This window comes from Calliopsis andreniformis, unplaced genomic scaffold (genome assembly GCF_051401765.1).
Source record: "Calliopsis andreniformis isolate RMS-2024a unplaced genomic scaffold, iyCalAndr_principal scaffold0090, whole genome shotgun sequence".
Lineage (NCBI taxonomy): Eukaryota > Metazoa > Arthropoda > Insecta > Hymenoptera > Andrenidae > Calliopsis > Calliopsis andreniformis.
Genome location: NW_027480499.1, coordinates 621,376 through 646,230, shown reverse-complemented (window position 1 = coordinate 646,230; position 24,855 = coordinate 621,376).

Here is a 24,855-nt window from a genome sequence, read left to right as displayed (position 1 = left end):
AGGATTGAGGGTTGAAGATTGAGGATTGGGTATTGACGATTGTAGAATCAGGATTGAAGGTTGAGTATTGAGGATTGAATATAGAGTATTGAGGGTTGAGTATTGAGGATTGAGAATGAGGGCTGAGGGTTGAGGATTGAGGTTTGAGGACTGAGGACTGAGGATTGAGGGTTGGGAATTGATGATTGAGGATTGAGGATTGAAGATTGAGGATTGGGTATTGAGGATTGAAGAATGAGGATTGAGGATTGAGGATTGAGGATTGAGGATTGACGATTGAGGACTGAGCGTTGAGGGCTGAGTGATGAGAATTGATGTTTGTGGATTGAGATTTGAAGATTGAAGAATGGGGATTGAGTATTGAAAACAGTGAATTGAGGATATTCTATTGAGGATTGAGGATTGACAATTGATTGTTGAGGACTGAGGGCTGAAGATTGAGGATTCAGGATTGAGGATTCGTGATTGAGGTTTGAGGACTGAAGATTGAGGGTTGAGGATTGAAAGTTGAGGATTGACGATTGAGGATTGAGGATTGAGGATGGAGGATTGAAGAGAGAGGGCTGAGTGTTGAGGATTGAGTGTTGAGAATTGATGTTTGAGGATTGAGATTTGATTATTGAAAATTGTGGATTGAGTATTGAACCATGAGAATTCAGGATACTCTATTGAGTATTGAGAATTGAGGATTGATGGTTGAGTATTGAGGATTGATGGTTGAGGGTTGTGTGTCGAATATTGAGGATGGAGGATTGAGGATTGAGGATTGAGGATTGAGGATTGAAGATTGAGTATTGAGGGTTGAAGATTGAGGATTGAGGATTGAGGGTTGTGGATTGAGGACGAGGACTGAGGGCTGAGTATTTATGTTTGAGGTCTGAGGATTGATGATTGAGGATTGAGAATTGAGGATTGAGGATTGAGGGTTGAAGATTGAGGATTGGGTATTGACGATTGTAGAATCAGGATTGAAGGTTGAGTATTGAGGATTGAATATAGAGGATTGAGGGTTGAGTATTGAGGATTGAGAATGAGGGCTGAGGGTTGAGGATTGAGGTTTGAGGACTGAGGACTGAGGATTGAGGGTTGGGAATTGATGATTGAGGATTGAGGATTGAAGATTGAGGATTGAGGATTGAAGATTGAGGATTGGGTAATGAGGATTGAACATTGAGGATTGAGGATTGAGTATTGAGGATTGAGGATTGAGGATTGAGGATTGAGTATTGAGGATTGAAGATTGAGGATTGAGGATTGAGGATTGAAGATTGAGGATTGAGGATTGAGGGTTGAAGATTGAGTATTGAGGATTGAAGATTGAGGATTGAGGATTGAGGATTGAGGATTGAGAGTTGAATATTGAGGATTGGGGACTGAGGATTGAAGATTGAGGATTGAGGATTGAGTATTGAGGCTTGAGGATTGAAGGTTGAGTATTGAGGATTGAAGATTGTGTATTGAGGTTTGAGGATTGAGGATTGAGGATTAAGGATTGAGGATTGAAGATTGAGGATTGGGTACTGAGGATTGAAGAATGAGGATTTAGGATTGAGGATTGAGGATTGAGGATTGAAGATTGAGTATTGAGGATTGAAGATTGACGATTGAGGAATGAGGATTGAGGATTCAGGATTGAGGGTTGAGTATTGAATATTGAGTATTGAGGATTGAAGTTTGAGTATTGAGGATTGAGGATTGAGGATTGAGGAATGAAGATTGAGGATTGGGGACTGAGTGTTGAGGGTTGAGTGATGAGAATTGATGTTTGTGGATAGAGAGTTGAAGATTGCAGATTGAGTATTGAGTATTGAAGACTGTGAATTGAGGATATTCTATTGATGGTTGAGGATTGACAACTGATTGTTGAGGACTCAGGGCTGAAGATTGAGGGTTCAGGATTGTGAATTTTGGATTGAGGTTTGAGGACTGAGGACTGAGGATTGAGGATTAAGTATTGTGTGTTGAGGATTGAGGATTGAAGATTGATGATTGGGTATTGAGGATTGAACATTAAGGATTGAGGATTGAGGATTGAGGATTGAGGATAGTATTGAAGATTCAATATTGATGATTGAACATCGAGGATTGAGGATTGAGGATTGATGATTGAAGATTCAGGATTGGGGATTGAGGATTGACGATTGAGGATTGAGGATTGAGGATTGAGGATTGATGATTGAAGATTCAGGATTGGGGATTGAGGATTGACGATTGAGGATTGAGTATTGAGGATTGGGAATTGAGGATTGCGGATTGAAGATTGAGTATTGAGGATTGAGGACTGGGGATTGAGGATTGAAGATTGAGGATTAACTATTGAGGATTGGGGATTGAGGATCTAGGATTGGAGATTGATTATTGAGGATTGAAGATTGAGAATTGAGGATTGGGGATTGAGAATTGAGAATTGAGGATGAGGACTGAGGGTTGAGGATTGAGGATTGAGGATTGAGGATTGAGGGTTGAGGATTGAGGACGAGGACTGACGGTTGAGAATTGAGGTTTGAGTATTGAGGATTGAGGATTGAGGACTGAGGATTGAGGATTGAGGATTGAAGATGGAGGATTGAGGATTTGGGGTTGAAGATTGAGGATTGAGGATTGAAGATTGAAGATTGAGGATTGAGGATTGAGGATTGAGGGTTGAGGATTGAGGATTGAAGATTGAGAATTGAGAATTGAGGATTGAACATTGAGGACTGAGTGTTGAGGGTTGAGTGATTAGAATTGATGTTTGTGGATAGAGATTTGAAGATTGCAGATTGAGCATTGAGTATTGAAAACAGTGAATTGAGGATATTCTATTGAGGATTGAGGATTGACAAATGATTGTTGAGGACTGAGGGCTGAAGATTGATGATTCAGGTTTGAGGATTCCGGATTGAGGTTTGAGGACTGAGGATTGAGGGTTGAGGATTGAGGATTGAGGATTGACGCTTGAGGATTGAGGATTGAGGATGGAGGATTGAAGAGAGAGGACTGAGTGTTGAGGATTGAGTGTTGAGGATTGATGTTTGAGGATTGAGATTTGATTATTGAATAATGTGGATTGAGTATTGAGCCATGAGAGATCAGGATATTCTATTGAGTATTGAGAATTGAAGACTGATGGTTGAGTATTGAGGATTGATGGTTGAGGGCTGTGTGTTGAATAGTGAGGATTGAGGATTCAGGATTGAGGATTGAAGATTGAGGATTGAAGATTGAGTATTGATGATTGAAGATTGAGGATTGAGGATTGAGGGTTGAGGATTGAGGACTGAGGATTGAGGATTGATGATTGAACATTGAAAATTGAGGAATGAGAATTGAGGATTGAGGATTGAGGATTGAGGATTGAAGACTGAATATTGATGATTGAAGATTGAGGATTGAGGATTGAGGGTTGTGGATTGAGGACGAGGACTGAGGGCTGAGTATTTATGTTTGAGGTCTGAGGATTGATGATTGAGGATTGAGAATTGAGGATTGAGGATTGAGGGTTGAAGATTGAGGATTGGGTATTGACGATTGTAGAATCAGGATTGAAGGTTGAGTATTGAGGATTGAATATAGAGTATTGAGGGTTGAGTATTGAGGATTGAGAATGAGGGCTGAGGGTTGAGGATTGAGGTTTGAGGACTGAGGACTGAGGATTGAGGGTTGGGAATTGATGATTGAGGATTGAGGATTGAAGATTGAGGATTGGGTATTGAGGATTGAAGAATGAGGATTGAGGATTGAGGATTGAGGATTGAGGATTGACGATTGAGGACTGAGCGTTGAGGGCTGAGTGATGAGAATTGATGTTTGTGGATTGAGATTTGAAGATTGAAGAATGGGGATTGAGTATTGAAAACAGTGAATTGAGGATATTCTATTGAGGATTGAGGATTGACAATTGATTGTTGAGGACTGAGGGCTGAAGATTGAGGATTCAGGATTGAGGATTCGTGATTGAGGTTTGAGGACTGAAGATTGAGGGTTGAGGATTGAAAGTTGAGGATTGACGATTGAGGATTGAGGATTGAGGATGGAGGATTGAAGAGAGAGGGCTGAGTGTTGAGGATTGAGTGTTGAGAATTGATGTTTGAGGATTGAGATTTGATTATTGAAAATTGTGGATTGAGTATTGAACCATGAGAATTCAGGATACTCTATTGAGTATTGAGAATTGAGGATTGATGGTTGAGTATTGAGGATTGATGGTTGAGGGTTGTGTGTCGAATATTGAGGATGGAGGATTGAGGATTGAGGATTGAGGATTGAGGATTGAAGATTGAGTATTGAGGGTTGAAGATTGAGGATTGAGGATTGAGGGTTGTGGATTGAGGACGAGGACTGAGGGCTGAGTATTTATGTTTGAGGTCTGAGGATTGATGATTGAGGATTGAGAATTGAGGATTGAGGATTGAGGGTTGAAGATTGAGGATTGGGTATTGACGATTGTAGAATCAGGATTGAAGGTTGAGTATTGAGGATTGAATATAGAGGATTGAGGGTTGAGTATTGAGGATTGAGAATGAGGGCTGAGGGTTGAGGATTGAGGTTTGAGGACTGAGGACTGAGGATTGAGGGTTGGGAATTGATGATTGAGGATTGAGGATTGAAGATTGAGGATTGGGTATTGAGGATTGAAGAATGAGGATTGAGGATTGAGGATTGAGGATTGAGGATTGACGATTGAGGACTGAGCGTTGAGGGCTGAGTGATGAGAATTGATGTTTGTGGATTGAGATTTGAAGATTGAAGAATGGGGATTGAGTATTGAAAACAGTGAATTGAGGATATTCTATTGAGGATTGAGGATTGACAATTGATTGTTGAGGACTGAGGGCTGAAGATTGAGGATTCAGGATTGAGGATTCGTGATTGAGGTTTGAGGACTGAGGATTGAGGGTTGAGGATTGAAAGTTGAGGATTGACGATTGAGGATTGAGGATTGAGGATGGAGGATTGAAGAGAGAGGGCTGAGTGTTGAGGATTGAGTGTTGAGAATTGATGTTTGAGGATTGAGATTTGATTATTGAAAATTGTGGATTGAGTATTGAACCATGAGAATTCAGGATACTCTATTGAGTATTGAGAATTGAGGATTGATGGTTGAGTATTGAGGATTGATGGTTGAGGGTTGTGTGTCGAATATTGAGGATGGAGGATTGAGGATTGAGGATTGAGGATTGAGGATTGAAGATTGAGTATTGAGGGTTGAAGATTGAGGATTGAGTATTGAGGATTGAGGATGGAGGATGAGGGCTGAGGGTTGAGGATTGAGGTTTGAGTATTGAATCCTGAGAATTCAGGATATTCTATTGAGTATTGGGAATTGAGGATTGATGGTTGGGTATTGAGGATTGAGGATTGAGGATTGAGGATTGACGATTGAGTATTGACGATTGAGGGTTGATGATTGAAGATTGAGGATTGAGGATTAAGGATTGAGGATTGAGTATTGAAGATTGAGGATTGGGTATTGCGGATTGAACATTGAGGATTGAGGATTGAGAATTGAGGATTGATGGATGAGTATTGAGGATTGGAGATTGAGGAGTGAGGATTGAGGATTCAAGATGGAGGATTGAGGATTTGGGGTTGAAGATTGAGGATTGAGGATTGAAGATTGAAGATTGAGGGTTGAGGATTGAGGATTGAGGGTTGAGGATTGAGGATTGAAGATTGAGAATTGAGAATTGAGGATTGAACATCGAGGACTGAGTGTTGAGGGTTGAGTGATTAGAATTGATGTTTGTGGATAGAGGTTTGAAGATTGCAGATTGAGCATTGAGTATTGAAAACAGTGAATTGAGGATATTCTGTTGAGGATTCAGGATTGACAAATGATTGTTGAGGACTGAGGGCTGAAGATTGATGATTCAGGTTTGAGGATTCGGGATTCAGGTTTGAGGGCTGAGTATTGATGTTTGAGGTCTGAGGATCGAGGACTGAGGATTGAGAATTGAGGATTGAGGATTTGGGATTGAAGACTGAGGATTGGTTGTTGAGGATTGGAGAATGAGGATTGAGGACTTAAGATTGAAGATTGAGGATTGAAGATTGAGTATTGAGGATTGAAGATTGAGGATTGAGGATTGAGGATTGAGGATTGAGGATTGAGGATTGAGGATTGAAGATTGAGCATTGAGGATTGAAGATTGAGGATTGAGGATTGAGGATCGAGGATTGAGGATTGAAGATTGAGGATTGAGGATTGAGGATTGGGTATTGAGGATTGAAGAATGAGGATTGAGGATTGAGGATTGAGGATTGAGGGTTGAAGATTGAGTATTGAGTATTGAAGACTGTGAATTGAGGATATTCTATTGATGGTTGAGGACTCAGGGCTGAAGATTGAGGATTCAGGATTGTGAATTTTGGATTGAGGTTTGAGGACTGAGGATTGAGGATTGAGGATTGAGGATTGAGGATTGTGGGTTGAGGATTGAGGATTGAAGATTGATGATTGGGTATTGAGGATTGAACATTAAGGATTGAGGATTGAGGATTGAGGATTGAGGATTGAGGATTGAGGATTGAGGATTGAGGATTGAGGATTGAAGACTGATTATTGATGATTGAATATTGAGGATTGACGACGAGGACTGACGGCTGAGGATTGGGGTATGAGGATTGAGGATTGAGGATTGAGGACTGAGGATTGAGGTTTGAGGATTGAGGACTGAGGATTGAGGATCGAATGTTGAGTATTGAGGATTGAAGATTGAGGATTGAGGATTGAGGATTGAGGATGGAGGATGAGGACTGAGGGTTGAGGAATGAGGTTTGAGGAATGATGTTTGAGGATTGAGAATTGAGGATTGAGGATTGAGGATTGAGGATTGAGTATTGAAGATTGAGGATTAATGACTGAGGATTGAGGATTGAGGATTGATGATTGAGGATTGAGGATTGACGATTGAGTATGGAGGATTGAATATTGATGATTGAGGATTGAGGATTGAATATCGAGGACTGAGTGTTCAGAGTTGAGTGATGAGAATTGATGTCTGTGTATTGAGATTTGAAAATTGAAGATTGGGGATTGAGTATTGAAAACTGTGAATTGAGGATATTCTATTGAGGATTGAGATTTGACAATTGATTGTTGCGGACTGAGGGCTGAAGATTGAGCATTCAGGATTGAGGATTCGGAATTGAGATTTGAGGACTGAGGATTGAGGATTGATGGTTGAGTATTGAGAATTGATGGTTGATGGTTTTGTGTTGAATATTGAGGATTGAGGGTTGAGGATTGAGGATTGAGAATTGAGGATTGAAGATTGAGTATTGATGATAGAAGATTGAGTATTGAGGATTGAGGGTTGAGGATTGAGGATCGAAGATTGAGTATTGAGGATTGAAGGTTGAGGTTTGAGGATTGAGGATTGAGGGTGGAGGATGAGGGCTGAGGGTTGAGGATTGAGGTTTGAGTATTGAATACTGAGAATTCAGGATATTCTATTGAGTATTGAGAATTGAGGATTGATGGTTGAGTATTGAGGATTGAGGATTGAGGATTGAGGATTGAGTATTGAAAATTGAGGATTGATGATTGAGGATTGAGGATTGAGGATTGAGGATTGAGGATTGAGGATTGAGGATTGAGGATTGAAGATTGTGTATTGAGTATTGAGGATTCAGTATTGAGGAATGAAGATTGAGAATTGAGGATTGAGGATTGAACATTGAGGACTGAGTGTTGAGGGTTGGGTGATGAGAATTGATGTTTGTGGATAGAGGTTGGTAGGTTGCAGATTGAGTATTGAGTATTGAAAACTGTGAATTGAGGATATTCTATTGAGGATTGAGGATTGACTACTGATTGTTGAGGACTGCGAGCTGAAGATTGAGAATTCAGGATTGAGAATTCAGAATTAAGGTTTGAGGACTGAGGATTGAAGATTGAGTATTGAGGATTGAAGATTGAGGACTGAGGATTGAGGATTGAGGACTGAGGATGAGGGCTGAGCGTTGAGAATTGAGGATTGAGGATTGAGGACTGAAGAATGAGGATTGGGTATTGAGGATTGAAGAATGAGGATTGAGGATTGAGGATTGAGGATTGAGGATTGATGATTGAGTATTGAGGATTGAAGACTGACGATTGAGGATTGAGGATTGAGGATTGAGGATTGAGGATTGAAGATTGAGTATTCAGGATTGAAGATTGAGGATTGAGGATCGAGGCTTGAGGATTGAGGATTGAGGATTGAAGATTGAGGATTGGGGATTGAGGATTGAGGATTGAGGATTTTAGGATTGAGGATTGAGTATTGAAGATTGAGGACTGAGGACTGAGGATTGAGTATTGAGGATTGAGGACTGAAGATTCAGGACTGAGTGTTGATGGTTGAGTGATGAGAATTCATGTTTGTGGATGGAGACATGAAGATTGAAGATTGAGGCTTGAGGATTGAGGGTTGAGGATTGAGTATTGAAGATTGAGTATTGATGATTGAAGATTCAGGATTGAGGATTGAGGGTTGAGGATTGAGGACGAGGACTGACGGTTGAGGATTGAAGATTGAGGATTAAGGATTGAGGATTGAGGATTGAGGATTGAGGATTGAGGATTGAGGATTGAGGATTGAGGATTGAGGATTGAGGATTGAGGATCTAGGATTGGAGATTGATTATTGAGGATTGAAGATTGAGGACTGGGGATTGAGGATTGAGGATTGAGGATTGAAGATTGAGGGTTGTGGATTGAGGACGAGGACTGAGGGCTGAGTATTTATGTTTGAGGTCTGAGGATTGATGATTGAGGATTGAGAATTGAGGATTGAGGATTGAGGGTTGAAGATTGAGGATTGGGTATTGACGATTGTAGAATCAGGATTGAAGGTTGAGTATTGAGGATTGAATATAGAGGATTGAGGGTTGAGTATTGAGGATTGAGAATGAGGGCTGAGGGTTGAGGATTGAGGTTTGAGGACTGAGGACTGAGGATTGAGTGTTGGGAATTGATGATTGAGGATTGAGGATTGAAGATTGAGGATTGGGTATTGAGGATTGAAGAATGAGGATTGAGGATTGAGGATTGAGGATTGAGGATTGACGATTGAGGACTGAGCGTTGAGGGCTGAGTGATGAGAATTGATGTTTGTGGATTGAGATTTGAAGATTGAAGAATGGGGATTGAGTATTGAAAACAGTGAATTGAGGATATTCTATTGAGGATTGAGGATTGACAATTGATTGTTGAGGACTGAGGGCTGAAGATTGAGGATTCAGGATTGAGGATTCGTGATTGAGGTTTGAGGACTGAGGATTGAGGGTTGAGGATTGAAAGTTGAGGATTGACGATTGAGGATTGAGGATTGAGGATGGAGGATTGAAGAGAGAGGGCTGAGTGTTGAGGATTGAGTGTTGAGAATTGATGTTTGAGGAATGAGATTTGATTATTGAATATTGTGGATTGAGTATTGAACCATGAGAATTCAGGATATTCTATTGAGTATTGAGAATTGAGGATTGGAGATTGATTATTGAGGATTGAAGATTGAGGATTGAGGATTGAGGATTGAGAATTGAGAAGTGAGGATGAGGACTGAGGGTTGAGGATTGAGGTTTGAGGAATGAGGATTGAGGATTGTGGATTGAGGAATGAGGATTGAAGATTGAGGATTAAAGAATGAGGATTGAGGATTGAGGATTGAGGATTGAGGATTGGAAATTGAGGATTGGGGATTGAGGATTGAAGATTGAGGATTGGGTAATGAGGATTGAAGAATGAGGATTGAGGATTGAGGATGGGGGATTGAGGATTGAGGATTGAGGATTGAGGATGAGGGCTGAGGGTTGAGGGTTGAGGTTTGAGGACTGAGGACTGAGGATTGAAGATTGAGGATTGGGGACTGAGTGTTGAGGGTTGAGTGATGAGAATTGATGTTTGTGGATAGAGATTTGAAGATTGCAGATTGAGTATTGAGTGTTAAAAACTGTGTGTTGATGATATTCTATTCAGGAGTGAGGATTGACAGCTGATTGTTGAGGACTGCGGGCTGAAGATTGAGGATTCACGATTGAGGATTCAGGATTGAGGTTTGAGGACTGAGGATTGAGGATTGAGGATTGAGGATTGAGTATTGAGGATCGAGGATTGAGAATTGAAGATTGAGGATTGAGGGTTGAGGATTGAGGATTGAAGATTGAGGATTAGGGACTGACTATTCAGCGTTGAGTGATGAGAATTGATGTTTGTGGATAGAGATCTGAAGATTGCAGATTGAGTATTGAGTATTGAAAACTGTGAATTGAGGATATTCTATTGAGGATTGAGGATTGGCAACTGATTGTTGAGGACTCTGGGCTGAGGATTGAGGATTCAGGATTGAGGATTCAGGATTGAGGTTTGAGGACTGAGGATTGAGGGTTGAGGATTGAAGATTGAGTATTGATGATTGAAGATGGGAGGATTGAGGATTGAGGGTTGAGGATTGAGGACGAGGACTGACGGTTGAGGAATGAGGATTGAGGACATGAAGATTGAATATTGATGATTGAAGATTGAGGATTGAGTATTGATGGTTGTGGATTGAGGTCGAGGACTGAGGGTTGAGTATTGCTGTTTGAGGTCTGAGGATTGAGGATTGAGGATTGAGAATTGAGGATTGAGGATTGAGGATTGAAGATTGTGGATTGGGTATTGAGGATTGAAGAATGAGTATTGAGGATTGAGGATTGAGGATTGAGGATTGAGGATTGAATATTGAGTATTGAGGATTGAAGATTGAGGTTTCAGTATTGATGGTTGTGGATTGAGGACGAGGACTGAGGGTTGAGTATTGCTGTTTGAGGTCTGAGGATTGAGGATTGAGGATTGAGAATTGAGGATTGAGTATTGGGGATTGAAGATTGAGGATTGAGGATTGAGGATTGAGGATGAGGGCTGAGGGTTGGGGGTAGAGGTTTGAGGACTGAGGACTGAGGATTGAGGATTGAGAATTGAGGATTGAGGATTGAGGACTGAAGTTTGAGGATTGAGGATCGAGGATAAGGGCTGAGGGTTGAGGATTTAGCTTTGTGGACTGAGGACTGAGGATCGAGGATTGAGAGTTGAGGATTGAGGATTGAGGTTTGAAGATTGAGGATTGGGTATTGAGGATTGAAGAATGAGGATTGAGGAATGAGGATTGAGGATTGAGGATTGAAGATTGAGTATTGAGGATTGAAGCCTGGCGATTGAGGATTGACGATTGAGGATTGACGATTGAGGATGGAGGATTGAAGATTGAGCATTGAGGATTGAAGATTGAGGATTGGGTATTGATGATTGAAGAATGAGGATTGAGGATTGAGGATTGAGGATTGAGGATTGAAGATTGAGTATTGAGGATTGAAGTTTGAGGATTGAGGATTGAGTATTCAAGATTGAGGATTTGGCACTGAGAGTTGAAGATTGAGGATTGACTTTTGAGGATTGAGGATTGAGGATTGAGGATTGAGGATTGAAGATTGAGGATTGGGTATTGAGGATTGAAGAATGAGGATTGAGGGTTGATGGTTGAGGACTGAGGATTGAGGATTGAGGATTGAGGATTGAGTATTGAGGATCGAGGATTGAGAATTGAAGATTGAGGATTGAGGGTTGAGGATTGAGGATTGAAGATTGAGGATTAGGGACTGAGTATTCAGGGTTGAGTGATGAGAATTGGTGTTTGTGGATAGAGATCTGAAGATTGCAGATTGAGTATTGAGTATTGAAAACTGTGAATTGAGGATATTCTATTGAGGATTGAGGATTGGCAACTGATTGTTGAGGACTCTGGGCTGAGGATTGAGGATTCAGGATTGAGGATTCAGGATTGAGGTTTGAGGACTGAGGATTGAGGGTTGAGGATTGAAGATTGAGTATTGATGATTGAAGATGGGAGGATTGAGGATTGAGGGTTGAGGATTGAGGACGAGGACTGACGGTTGAGGATTGAGGATTGAGGATTGAGGATTGAGGATTGAATATTGAGTATTGAGGATTGAAGATTGAGGATTGAGGATTGAGGGTTGAGGATTGAGGACGAGGACTGACGGTTGAGGATTGAGGTTTGAGGATTGAGGATTGAGGGTTGAGGACTGAGGGTTGAGGATTGAGGATTGAGCATTGTGGATTGAAGATTGGGGACTGGGGATTGAGGATTGATGATAGAAGATTAAGGATTGAAGATTGGGGATTGAGGATCTAGGATTGGAGATTGATTAATGAGGATTGAAGATTGAGGATTGAGGATTGAGGATTGAGAATTGAGAATTGAGTGTGAGGACTGAGGGTTGAGGATTGAGGTTTGAGGAACGAGGATTGAGGATTGAGGATTGAGGACTGAGGATTGACGATTCAGTATTGAAGATTGAGGATTGATTACTGAGGACTGAGGATTGAGGATTGAGGTTTGAGGACTGAGCATTGAGGATTGAAGATTGAGGATTGAGGATTGAGGGTTGAGGTTTGAGGACGAGGACTGACGGTTGAGGATTGAGGTTTGAGGATTGAGGATTGAGGATTGAGGACTGAAGATTGAATATTGATGATTGAAGATTGAGGTTTCGGTATTGATGGTTGTGGATTGAGGACGAGGACTGAGGGTTGAGTATTGCTGTTTGAGGTCTGAGGATTGAGGATTGAGGATTGAGAATTGAGGATTGAGTATTGAGGATTGAAGATTGAGGATTGAGGATTGATGATTGAGGATTGCGGATTGAGGATTGAGGATTGCAGATTGAGTATTGTGGATTGAAGATTGAGGATTGAGGATTGAGGATTGAGGATTGAGGATTGAAGGTTGAGGATTGGGGATTGAGGATTGACGATTGAGGATTGAGTATTGAGGATTGAGAATTGAGGTCTGACTATTGAAGATTGAGTATTGGGGATTGAAGATTGAGGATTGAGGATTGAGGATTGAGGATGAGGGCTGAGGGTTGGGGGTAGAGGTTTGAGGACTGAGGACTGAGGATTGAGGATTGAGAATTGAGGATTGAGGAATGAGGACTGAAGTTTGAGGATTGAGGATCGAGGATAAGGGCTGAGGGTTGAGGATTTAGCTTTGTGGACTGAGGACTGAGGATCGAGGATTGAGAGTTGAGGATTGAGGATTGAGGTTTGAAGATTGAGGATTGGGTATTGAGGATTGAAGAATGAGGATTGAGGAATGAGGATTGAGGATTGAGGATTGAAGATTGAGTATTGAGGATTGAAGCCTGGCGATTGAGGATTGACGATTGAGGATTGACGATTGAGGATGGAGGATTGAAGATTGAGCATTGAGGATTGAAGATTGAGGATTGGGTATTGATGATTGAAGAATGAGGATTGAGGATTGAGGATTGAGGATTGAGGATTGAAGATTGAGTATTGAGGATTGAAGTTTGAGGATTGAGGATTGAGTATTCAAGATTGAGGATTTGGCACTGAGAGTTGAAGATTGAGGATTGACTATTGAGGATTGAGGATTGAGGATTGAGGATTGAGGATTGAAGATTGAGGATTGGGTATTGAGGATTGAAGAATGAGGATTGAGGGTTGAGGGTTGAGGACTGAGGATTGAGGATTCAAGATTGAGTATTGAGGATGGAGGATTGACGATTGAGGATTGAGGATTGAGGATTGAGGGTTGAGGATAGAGGATTGAGGAGTGAAGATTGAGTATTGAGGATTGAAGATTGAGGATTGAGGATTGAGGAATGAGGATTGAGGATTGAAGATTGAGTATTGAGGATGGAAGATTGACGATTGAGGATTGAGGATTGAGGATTTAGGATTGAGGATTGAGGATTGAGTATTGAAGATTGAGTATTGAGGATTGAAGATTGAGGATTGAGTGTTGAGGATTGAGGATTGAGGATTGAGGGTTGAAGATTGAGTATTGAGGACTGAAGATTAAGATTGAGGATTGTGGATTGAGGATTGAAGATTGAGTATTGAGCATTGAAGATTAAGATTGAGGATTGAGGATTGAGGATTGACGATTGAAGGTTGAGGATTAGGGACTGAGTATTCAGGGTTGAGTGATGAGAATTGGTGTTTGTGGATAGAGATCTGAAGATTGCAGATTGAGTATTGAGTATTGAAAACTGTGAATTGAGGATATTCTATTGAGGATTGAGGATTGGCAACTGATTGTTGAGGACTCTGGGCTGAGGATTGAGGATTCAGGATTGAGGATTCAGGATTGAGGTTTGAGGACTGAGGATTGAGGGTTGAGGATTGAAGATTGAGTATTGATGATTGAAGATGGGAGGATTGAGGATTGAGAGTTGAGGATTGAGGACGAGGACTGACGGTTGAGGATTGAGGATTGAGGATTGAGGATTGAGGATTGAATATTGAGTATTGAGGATTGAAGATTGAGGATTGAGGATTGAGGGTTGAGGATTGAGGACGAGGACTGACGGTTGAGGATTGAGGTTTGAGGATTGAGGATTGAGGGTTGAGGACTGAGGGTTGAGGATTGAGGATTGAGCATTGTGGATTGAAGATTGGGGACTGGGGATTGAGGATTGATGATAGAGGATTAAGGATTGAAGATTGGGGATTGAGGATCTAGGATTGGAGATTGATTAATGAGGATTGAAGATTGAGGATTGAGGATTGAGGATTGAGAATTGAGAATTGAGTGTGAGGACTGAGGGTTGAGGATTGAGGTTTGAGGAACGAGGATTGAGGATTGAGGATTGAGGATTGAGGACTGAGGATTGACGATTCAGTATTGAAGATTGAGGATTGATTACTGAGGACTGAGGATTGAGGATTGAGGTTTGAGGACTGAGGATTGAGGATTGAAGATTGAGGATTGAGGATTGAGGGTTGAGGTTTGAGGACGAGGACTGACGGTTGAGGATTGAGGTTTGAGGATTGAGGATTGAGGATTGAGGACTGAAGATTGAATATTGATGATTGAAGATTGAGGTTTCGGTATTGATGGTTGTGGATTGAGGACGAGGTCTGAGGGTTGAGTATTGCTGTTTGAGGTCTGAGGATTGAGGATTGAGGATTGAGAATTGAGGATTGAGTATTGAGGATTGAAGATTGAGGATTGAGGATTGATGATTGAGGATTGCGGATTGAGGATTGAGGATTGCAGATTGAGTATTGTGGATTGAAGATTGAGGATTGAGGATTGAGGATTGAGGATTGAGGATTGAAGGTTGAGGATTGGGGATTGAGGATTGACGATTGAGGATTGAGTATTGAGGATTGAGAATTGAGGTCTGACTATTGAAGATTGAGTATTGGGGATTGAAGATTGAGGATTGAGGATTGAGGATTGAGGATGAGGGCTGAGGGTTGGGGGTAGAGGTTTGAGGACTGAGGACTGAGGATTGAGGATTGAGAATTGAGGATTGAGGATTGAGGACTGAAGTTTGAGGATTGAGGATCGAGGATAAGGGCTGAGGGTTGAGGATTTAGCTTTGTGGACTGAGGACTGAGGATCGAGGATTGAGAGTTGAGGATTGAGGATTGAGGTTTGAAGATTGAGGATTGGGTATTGAGGATTGAAGAATGAGGATTGAGGAATGAGGATTGAGGATTGAGGATTGAAGATTGAGTATTGAGGATTGAAGCCTGGCGATTGAGGATTGACGATTGAGGATTGACGATTGAGGATGGAGGATTGAAGATTGAGCATTGAGGATTGAAGATTGAGGATTGGGTATTGATGATTGAAGAATGAGGATTGAGGATTGAGGATTGAGGATTGAAGATTGAGTATTGAGGATTGAAGTTTGAGGATTGAGGATTGAGTATTCAAGATTGAGGATTTGGCACTGAGAGTTGAACATTGAGGATTGACTATTGAGGATTGAGGATTGAGGATTGAGGATTGAGGATTGAAGATTGAGGATTGGGTATTGAGGATTGAAGAATGAGGATTGAGGGTTGAGGGTTGAGGACTGAGGATTGAGGATTGAAGATTGAGTATTCAGGATTGGAGATTGACGATTGAGGGTTGAGGACCGAGGGTTGAGTATTGAGGATTGAAGATTGAGTATTGAGGATTGAAGATTGAGGATTGAGGATTGAGGATTGAGGATTGAGGTTTGAGTATTGACGATTGGGGACTGAGTGTTGAGGGCTGAGTGATGAGAATTGATGTTTGTGGATAGAGATTTGAAGATTGCAGGTTGTGTATTGAGTATTGAAACCTGTGATTGGAGGATATTCTATTGAGGATTGAGGATTCTCATCTGATTGCTGAGGACTAAGGTCTGAAGATTGAGGATTCAGGATTGAGGATGCAGGATTGAGGTTTGAGTACTGAGGATTGAGGATTGAGGATTGAGGATTGAGGATTGAAGATTGAATATTGATGATTGAAGATTGAGGATTGAGGATTGAGGGTTGTGAATTGAGGACGAGGACTGAGGGTTGAGTATTGATGTTTGAAGTCTGGGGTCTGAGGATTGAGGATTGAGAATTGAGGATTGAGGATTGAGGATTGAAGATTGCGGATTCGGTATTGAGGATTGAAGAATGAGGATTGAGGAGTGAGGACTGAGGATTGAGGATTGCAGATTGAGTATTGAGGATTGAAGATTGAGGATTGAGGATTGAGCATTGAGGATTGAGGATTTAGGATTGAGGATTGAAGATTGAGTATTGAGGATTGAAGATTGAGGATTGAGGATTGAGGATTGAGGATTGAGGATTGAAGGTTGAGGATTGGGGATTGAGGATGGACGATTGAGGATTGAGCATTGAGGATTGAGAATTCAGGATTGAGGATTGAAGATTGAGTATTGAGGATTGAAGTTTGAAGATTGAGGATTGAGGACTGAAGATTGAGGACTGAGTGCTCAGGGTTGAGAGACGAGAATTGGTGTTTGTGGATTGAAATTTGAAGATTGAAGAATGGGGATTGTGTATTGAAAACTGTGAATTGACGATATTCTATTGAGGATCGAGGATTGACAATTGATTGTTGAGGACTGAGGGCTGAAGATTGAGGATTCAGGATTGAGGATTCGGTATTGAGGTTTGAGGACTGAGGGTTGAGGGTTGAGGATTGAGGATTGAGGGTTGACGCTTGAGGATTGAGGGTTGAGGATTGAGGATTGAAGATTGAGGATTGGGTACTGAGGCTTGAAGAATGAGGATTGAGGATTGAGGATTGAGGATTGAAGATTGAGTATTGAGGATTGAAGATTGACTATTGAGGATTGAGGGTTGAGGATTGAGGATTGAGGATTGAGGATTGAGGATTGAAGATTGAGTATTGAGGATTGAGGATTGAAGATTGAGTATTGAGGATTGAAGATTGAGGATTGAGAATTGAGGATTGAGGATAGAGGATTGAAGATTGAGTATTGAGGATTGAAGGTTGAGGATTGAGGATTGAGTATTGAGAATTCAGAATTGTGGTTTGAGGACTGAGGGTTGAGGATTGAAGATTAAGTACTGAGGACTGAAGATTGGGGATTGAGGATTGAGAATTGAGGATTGACGATGAGGTCTGAGGGTTGAGGATTGAGGATTGAGGATTGAAGATTGAGTATTGAGGATTGAATATTGAGGATTGAGGGTTGAGGATTGAGGATTGAAGATTGAGGATTGAGGATTGAGGATTGAGGATTGAGTATTGAGTATTGAAGATTGAATATTTATGATTGAAGATTGAGGATTGAGGATTGAGGTTTGTGGATTGAGGACGAGGACTGAGGGTTGAGCATTGATGCCTGAGGTCTGAGGATTGAGGATTGAGGATTGCTAACTGAGGATTGAGGATTGAGGATTGAAGATTGAGGATTGAGAATTGAGGATTGACGATGAGGTCTGAGGGTTGAGGATTGAGGAATGAGGATTGAAGATTGAGTATTGAGGATTGAATATTGAGGATTGAGGGTTGAGGATTGAGGATTGAGGATTGAGGATTGAGGATTCAGGATTGAGGATTGAAGATTGAGTGTTGAGGATTGAAGGTTGAGGATTGAGGATTGAGGATTGAGGATTGAGGATTGAAGATTGAGGATTGAGGATTGAGGATTGAGGATTGAAGATTGAGTATTGAGGATTGAATATTGAGGATTGAGGGTTGAGGATTGAGGATTGAGGATTGAGGATTGAGGATTGAGGATTGAGGATTGAAGATTGAGTGTTAAGGATAGAACATTGAGGATTGAGGGTTGAGGATTGAATATTGAGGACTTAGGATTGAAGATTGAATATTAATGATTGAAGATTGAGTATTGAGGATTGAGGTTTGATGACTGTGGACGAGGACTGAGGGTTGAGTATTGATGTTTGAAGTCTGAGGATAGAGGATTGAGGATTGAGAATTTATGATTGAGGATTGACGATTGAAGATTGTGGATTCGGTATTGAGGACTGAAGAACGAGGATTGAGGAGTGAGGATGGAGGATTGAGGATTGCAGATTGAGTACTGAGGACTGAAGATTGAGGATTGAGGATTGAGGATTGACGATTGAGGATTGATGATTGAGGATTGAGGATTGAAGATTGAGTATTGAGGATTGAAGATTGAGGATTGAGAATTGAGGATTGAGGATTGAGGATTGAATATTGAGGATTGTGGATTGAGAATTGACGATTGAGGATTGAGCATTGAGGATTGAGAATTGAGGACCGAGGATTGAAGATTGAGTATTGAGGATTGAACTTTGAGGATTGAGGATTGAGGATTGAAGATTGAGGTCTGAGTGTTGAGGGTTGAGTGATGAGAATTGATGTTTTTGGATTGAGATTTGAAGATTGAAGAATGGGGATTCAGTATTGAAAACTGTGAATTGAGGATATTCTATTGAGGATTGAGGATTGAGGATTGAGGATTGAGGATTGAAGATTGAGGATTGAGGATTGAGTGTTGTGGATTGAGGTCGAGGGCTGTGGTTTGAGTATTGATGTTTGAGGTCTGAGGATTGAGGATTGAGGATTGAGAATTGAGGATTGAGGATTGAGGATTGAAGATTGAGGATTGGGTATTGAGGATTGATGTTTGAGTGTTGTGCGCTGAATATTGAGGATTGAGGATTGAGGATTGAGGATTCAGGAATGAGGATTGAAGATTGAGTATTGATGATTGAAGATTGAGGATTGAGGATTGAGGATTGAGGACTGAGGATTGAGGATTGAAGATTGAGGAATTAGGATTGAGGATTGAAGATTGAGTATTGAGGATTGAAGATTGAGGATTGAGGATTGAGGGTTGAGGATTGAGGATTGAAGATTGAGGATTGGGGATTGAGGATTGACGATTTGGGATTGAGCATTGAGGATTGAGAATTGAGGATTGAGGATTGAACATTGAGTATTGAGTATTGAAGATTGAGGATTGAGGATTGAGAATTGAAGATTGAGGACTGAGTGCTGAGGGTTGAGTGATGAGAATTCATGTTTGTGGGTTGAGATTTGAAGATCAAAGAATGGGGATTGAGTATTGAAAACTGTGAATTGAGGATATTCTATTGAGGTCTGAGGATTGACAATTGATTGTTGTGGACAGAGGGCTGAAGATTGAGGATTCAGGATTGAGGATTCCGGATTGAGGATTCAGGACTGAGGATTGAGGGTTGACGATTGAGGATTGAGGACTGACGCTTGAGTATTGAGGATTGAGGATGGAGGATTGAAGAGAGAGGACTGAGTATTGAGGATTGAGTGTTGAGAATTGATGTTTGCGGATTAAGATTTGATTATTGAATTTCGTGGATTGAGTATTGAACCATGAGAATTCAGGATATTCTATTGAGTATTGAGAGCTGAGAATTGATGGTTGAGTATTGAGGGTTGATGGTTGAGGGTTTTGTGTTGAATATTGAGGATTGCGGATTGAGGATTGAGGATTGAGGATTGAATATCGAGGATTGGGGACTGAGTGTTGAGGGTTGAGTGATGAGAATTGGTGTTTGTGGATAGAGATTTGAAGATTGCAGAATGAGTATTGAGTAATGAAAGCTGTGAATTGATGATATTCTATTGAGGATTGAGGATTCACAACTGATTGCTGAGGACTAAGGGCTGAAGATTGAGGATTCAGGATTGAGGATTCAGGATTGAGGTTTGAGGACTGAGGATTGAGGATTGAGGATTGAGTATTGAGGATTGAGAATTGAAGATTGAGGATTGAGGATTGAGGGTTGTGGATTGAGGACGAGGACTGAGGGTTGAGTATTGACGTTTGAGGTCTGAGGATTGAGTATTGAGGGTTGAGAATTGAGGATTGAGGATTGAGGATTGAATATTGAGGATTGGGTGTTGAGGATTGAAGAATGAGGATTGAGGATTGAGGATTGAGGATTGATGATTGAAGTTGAGTATTGAGGATTGAGTATTGAAGATTGAGGATATGGGACTGAGGATTGATGATTGAGGATTGAGGATTGAGGATTGAGGATTGAGGGTTGAGGATTGAGGATAGAAGATTGAGGATTGAGTATTGAGGGTTGAAGATTAAGATTGAGGATTCAGGATTGAGGATTGAGGATTGAAGATTTAGTATTGAGGATTGAAGATTAAGATTGAGGATTCAGGATTGAGGATTGAGGATTGAAGATTGGGGATTGGGGACTGAGTATTGAGGGTTGAGTGATGAGAATTGATGTTTGTGTATAGAGATCTGAAGATTGCAGATTGAGAATTGAGTATTGAAAGCTGTGAATTGAGGATATTCTATTGAGGATTGAGGATTGACAACTTATTGATGCGGACTCAGGGCTGAAGATTGAGGATTCAGGATTGAGGATTCAGGATTGAGGTTTGAGGACTGAGGATTGAGGATTGAGTATTGAGGATTGAGGATTGAGGATTGAAGACTGAGGATTGGGTATTGAGGATTGAACATTGAGGATTGAGGGTTATGGATTGAGGATTGAGAATTGAGGATTGAATATTGAATATTAATGATTGAAGATTGAGGATTGAGGATTGAGGGTTGTGAATTGAGGACGAGGACTGAGGGTTGAGTATTGATGTTTGAAGTCTGGGGTCTGAGGATTGAGGATTGAGAATTGAGGATTGAGGATTGAGGATTGAAGATTGCGGATTCGGTATTGAGGATTGAAGAATGAGGATTGAGGAGTGAGGACTGAGGATTGAGGATTGCAGATTGAGTATTGAGGATTGAAGATTGAGGATTGAGGATTGAGCATTGAGGATTGAGGATTTAGGATTGAGGATTGAGGATTGAAGATTGAGTATTGAGGATTGAAGGTTGAGGATTGAAGATTGAGTATTGAGGATTCAGAATTGTGGTTTGAGGACTGAGGGTTGAGGATTGAAGATTAAGTACTGAGGACTGAAGATTGGGGATTGAGGATTGAGAATTGAGTATTGACGATGAGGTCTGAGGGTTGAGGATTGAGGATTGAGGATTGAAGATTGAGTATTGAGGATTGAAAATTGAGGATTGAGGATTGAGCATTGAGGATTGAGGATTGAGGATTGAAGATTGAGTATTGATGATTGAAGATGGGAGGATTGAGGATTAAGGTTTGAAGAATGAGGACGTGTACTGACGGTTGAGGATTGAGGTTTGAGGATTGTGGATTGAGGATTGAGAATAAGGGCTGAGGGTTGAGGATTGAGGTTTGAGTATAGAATCCTGAGAATTCAGGATATTCTATTGAGGATTGAGGATTGACTACTGATTGTTGTGGACTGAGGGCTGAAGGTTGAGGACTCAGGATTGAGGATTGAGGATTGAAGATTGAGCATTGGGTATTGAGGATTGAAGAATGAGGATTGAAGATTGAGGATTGGGGATTGAGGATTGAAGAATGAGGATTGAGGATTTGTAATTGAGGATTGAGGATTGAAGACTGAGTATTGAGGATTGAAGATTGAGGATTGAGGATTGAGGATTGAGGATTGAGGATTGAAGATTGAGGATTGGGGACTGAGGTTTGACGATAGAGGATTGAGTATTGAGGTTTGAGAATTGAGGATTGATTAATGAAGATTGAATATTGAGGATTGAAGATGGAGGATTGGGGATTGAGGATTGAGGATTGAGGATTGAGGATGAGGGCTGAGGGTTGAGGATTGAGGTTCGAGGGCTGAGGACTGAGGATTGAGGATTGAGAATTGAGGATTGAGGATTGAGGAATGAAGATTGAGGATTGGGTATTGAGGATTGAAGAATGAGGATTGAGGATTGAGGATTGAGGATTGAGGATTGAAGATTGAGGATTGAGGATTGAGGATTGAATACTGAGTATTGAGGATTGAAGATTGTGGATTGAGGATTGAGGGTTGAGGATTGAGTTTTGAGGATTAAGCATTGAGGATTGAGGACTGAGGATTGAGTATTGGGGATTCAGCATTGAGGATTGAAGATTGAGGACTGGGGATTGAGGATTGAAGATTGAGGATTCAGGATTGTGGATTCGGGATTGAGGATTGGGGACTGAGTATTGAGGGTTGAGTGATGAGAATTGATGTTTGTGGATAGAGATCTGACGATTGCAGATTGAGAATTGAGTATTGAAAACTGTGAATTGAGGATATTCTATTGAGGATTGAGGATTGACAACTGATTGTTGCGGACTCAGGGCTGAAGATTGAGAATTCAGGATTGAGGATTCAGGATTGAGGTTTAAGGGCTGAGGATTGAGGATTGAGGATTGAGGATTGAGGATTGTGGATTGAGGACGAGGACTGAGGGTTGAGTATTGACGTTTGAGTTCTGAGGATTGAGGATTGAGGATTGAGAATTCAAGATTGAGGATTGAGGATTGAGGATTGAAGATTGCGGATGCGGTATTGAGTATTGAAGAATGAGGATTGAGGAGTGAGGACTGAGGGTTGAGGATTGCAGATTGAGTGTTGAGGATTGAAGATTGAGGATTGAGGATTGAGGATTGAGGATTGAGGATTTAGGATTGAGGATTGAAGATTGAGTATTGAGGATTGAAGATTGAGGATTGAGGATTGAGGATTGAGGATTGAGGATTGAAGATTGAGGATTGGGGATTGAGGATTGACGATTTGGGATTGAGCATTGAGGATTGAGAATTGAGGATTGAGGATTGAATATTGAGTATTGAGTATTGAAGATTGAGGATTGAGGATTGAGAATTGAAGATTGAGGACTGAGTGCTGAGGGTTGAGTGATGAGAATTCATGTTTGTGGATTGAGATTTGAAGATCGAAGAATGGGGATTGAGTATTGAAAACTGTGAATTGAGTATATTCTATTGAGGTCTGAGGATTGACAATTGATTGTTGTGGACAGAGGGCTGAAGATTGAGGATTCAGGATTGAGGATTCCGGATTGAGGATTCAGGACTGAGGATTGAGGGTTGACGATTGAGGACTGAGGATTGACGCTTGAGGATTGAGGATTGAGGATGGAGGATTGAAGAGAGAGGACTGAGTATTGAGGATTGAGTGTTGAGAATTGATGTTTGCGGATTAAGATTTGATTATTGAATTTTGTGGATTGAGTATTGAACCATGAGAATTCTGGATATTCTATTGAGTATTGAGAACTGAGAATTGATGGTTGAGTATTGAGGATTGATGGTTGAGGGTTTTGTGTTGAATATTGAGGATTGCGGATTGAGGATTGAGGATTGAGGATTGAATATTGAGGATTGGGGACTGAGTGTTGAGGGTTGAGTGATGAGAATTGGTGTTTGTGGATAGAGATTTGAAGATTGCAGAATGAGTATTGAGTAATGAAAGCTGTGAATTGATGATATTCTGTTGAGGATTGAGGATTCACAACTGATTGCTGAGGACTAAGGGCTGAAGATTGAGGATTCAGGATTGAGGATTCAGGATTGAGGTTTGAGGACTGAGGATTGAGGATTGAGGATTGAGTATTGAGGATTGAGAATTGAAGATTGAGGATTGAGGATTGAGGGTTGTGGATTGAGGACGAGGACTGAGGGTTGAGTATTGACGTTTGAGGTCTGAGGATTGAGGATTGAGGGTTGAGAATTGAGGATTGAGGATTGAGGATTGAACATTGAGGATTGGGTGTTGAGGATTGAAGAATGAGGATTGAGGATTGTGGATTGAGGATTGAGGATTGAAGATTGAGTATTGTGGATTGAGTATTGAAGATTGAGGATATGGGACTGAGGATTGATGATTGAGGATTGAGGATTGAGGATTGAGGATTGAGGGTTGAGGATTGAGGATAGAAGTATTGAGGATTGAGTATTGAGGGTTGAAGATTAAGATTGAGGATTCAGGATTGAGGATTGAGGATTGAAGATTTAGTATTGAGGATTGAAGATTAAGATTGAGGATTCAGGATTGAGGATTGAGGATTGAAGATTGGGGATTGGGGACTGAGTATTGAGGGTTGAGTGATGAGAATTGATGATTGTGTATAGAGATCTGAAGATTGCAGATTGAGAATTGAGTATTGAAAGCTGTGAATTGAGGATATTCTATTGAGGATTGAGGATTGACAATTGATTGTTGAGGACTGAGGGCTGAAGATTGAGGATTCAGGATTGAGGATTCGGTATTGAGGTTTGAGGACTGAGGGTTGAGGGTTGAGGATTGAGGATTGAGGATTGACGCTTGAGGATTGAGGGTTGAGGATTGAGGATTGAAGATTGAGGATTGGGTACTGAGGCTTGAAGAATGAGGATTGAGGATTGAGGATTGAGGATTGAAGAATGAGTATTGAGGATTGAATATTGACGATTGAGGATTGAGGATTGAGGATTGAGGATTGAGGATTGAGGATTGAGGATTGAAGATTGAATATTGAGGATTGAGGATTGAAGATTGAGTATTGAGGATTGAAGATTGAGGATCGAGGATAGAGGACTGAGGATAGAGGATTGAAGATTGAGTATTGAGGATTGAAGGTTGAGGATTGAAGATTGAGTATTGAGGATTCAGAATTGTGGTTTGAGGACTGAGGGTTGAGGATTGAAGATTAAGTACTGAGGACTGAAGATTGGGG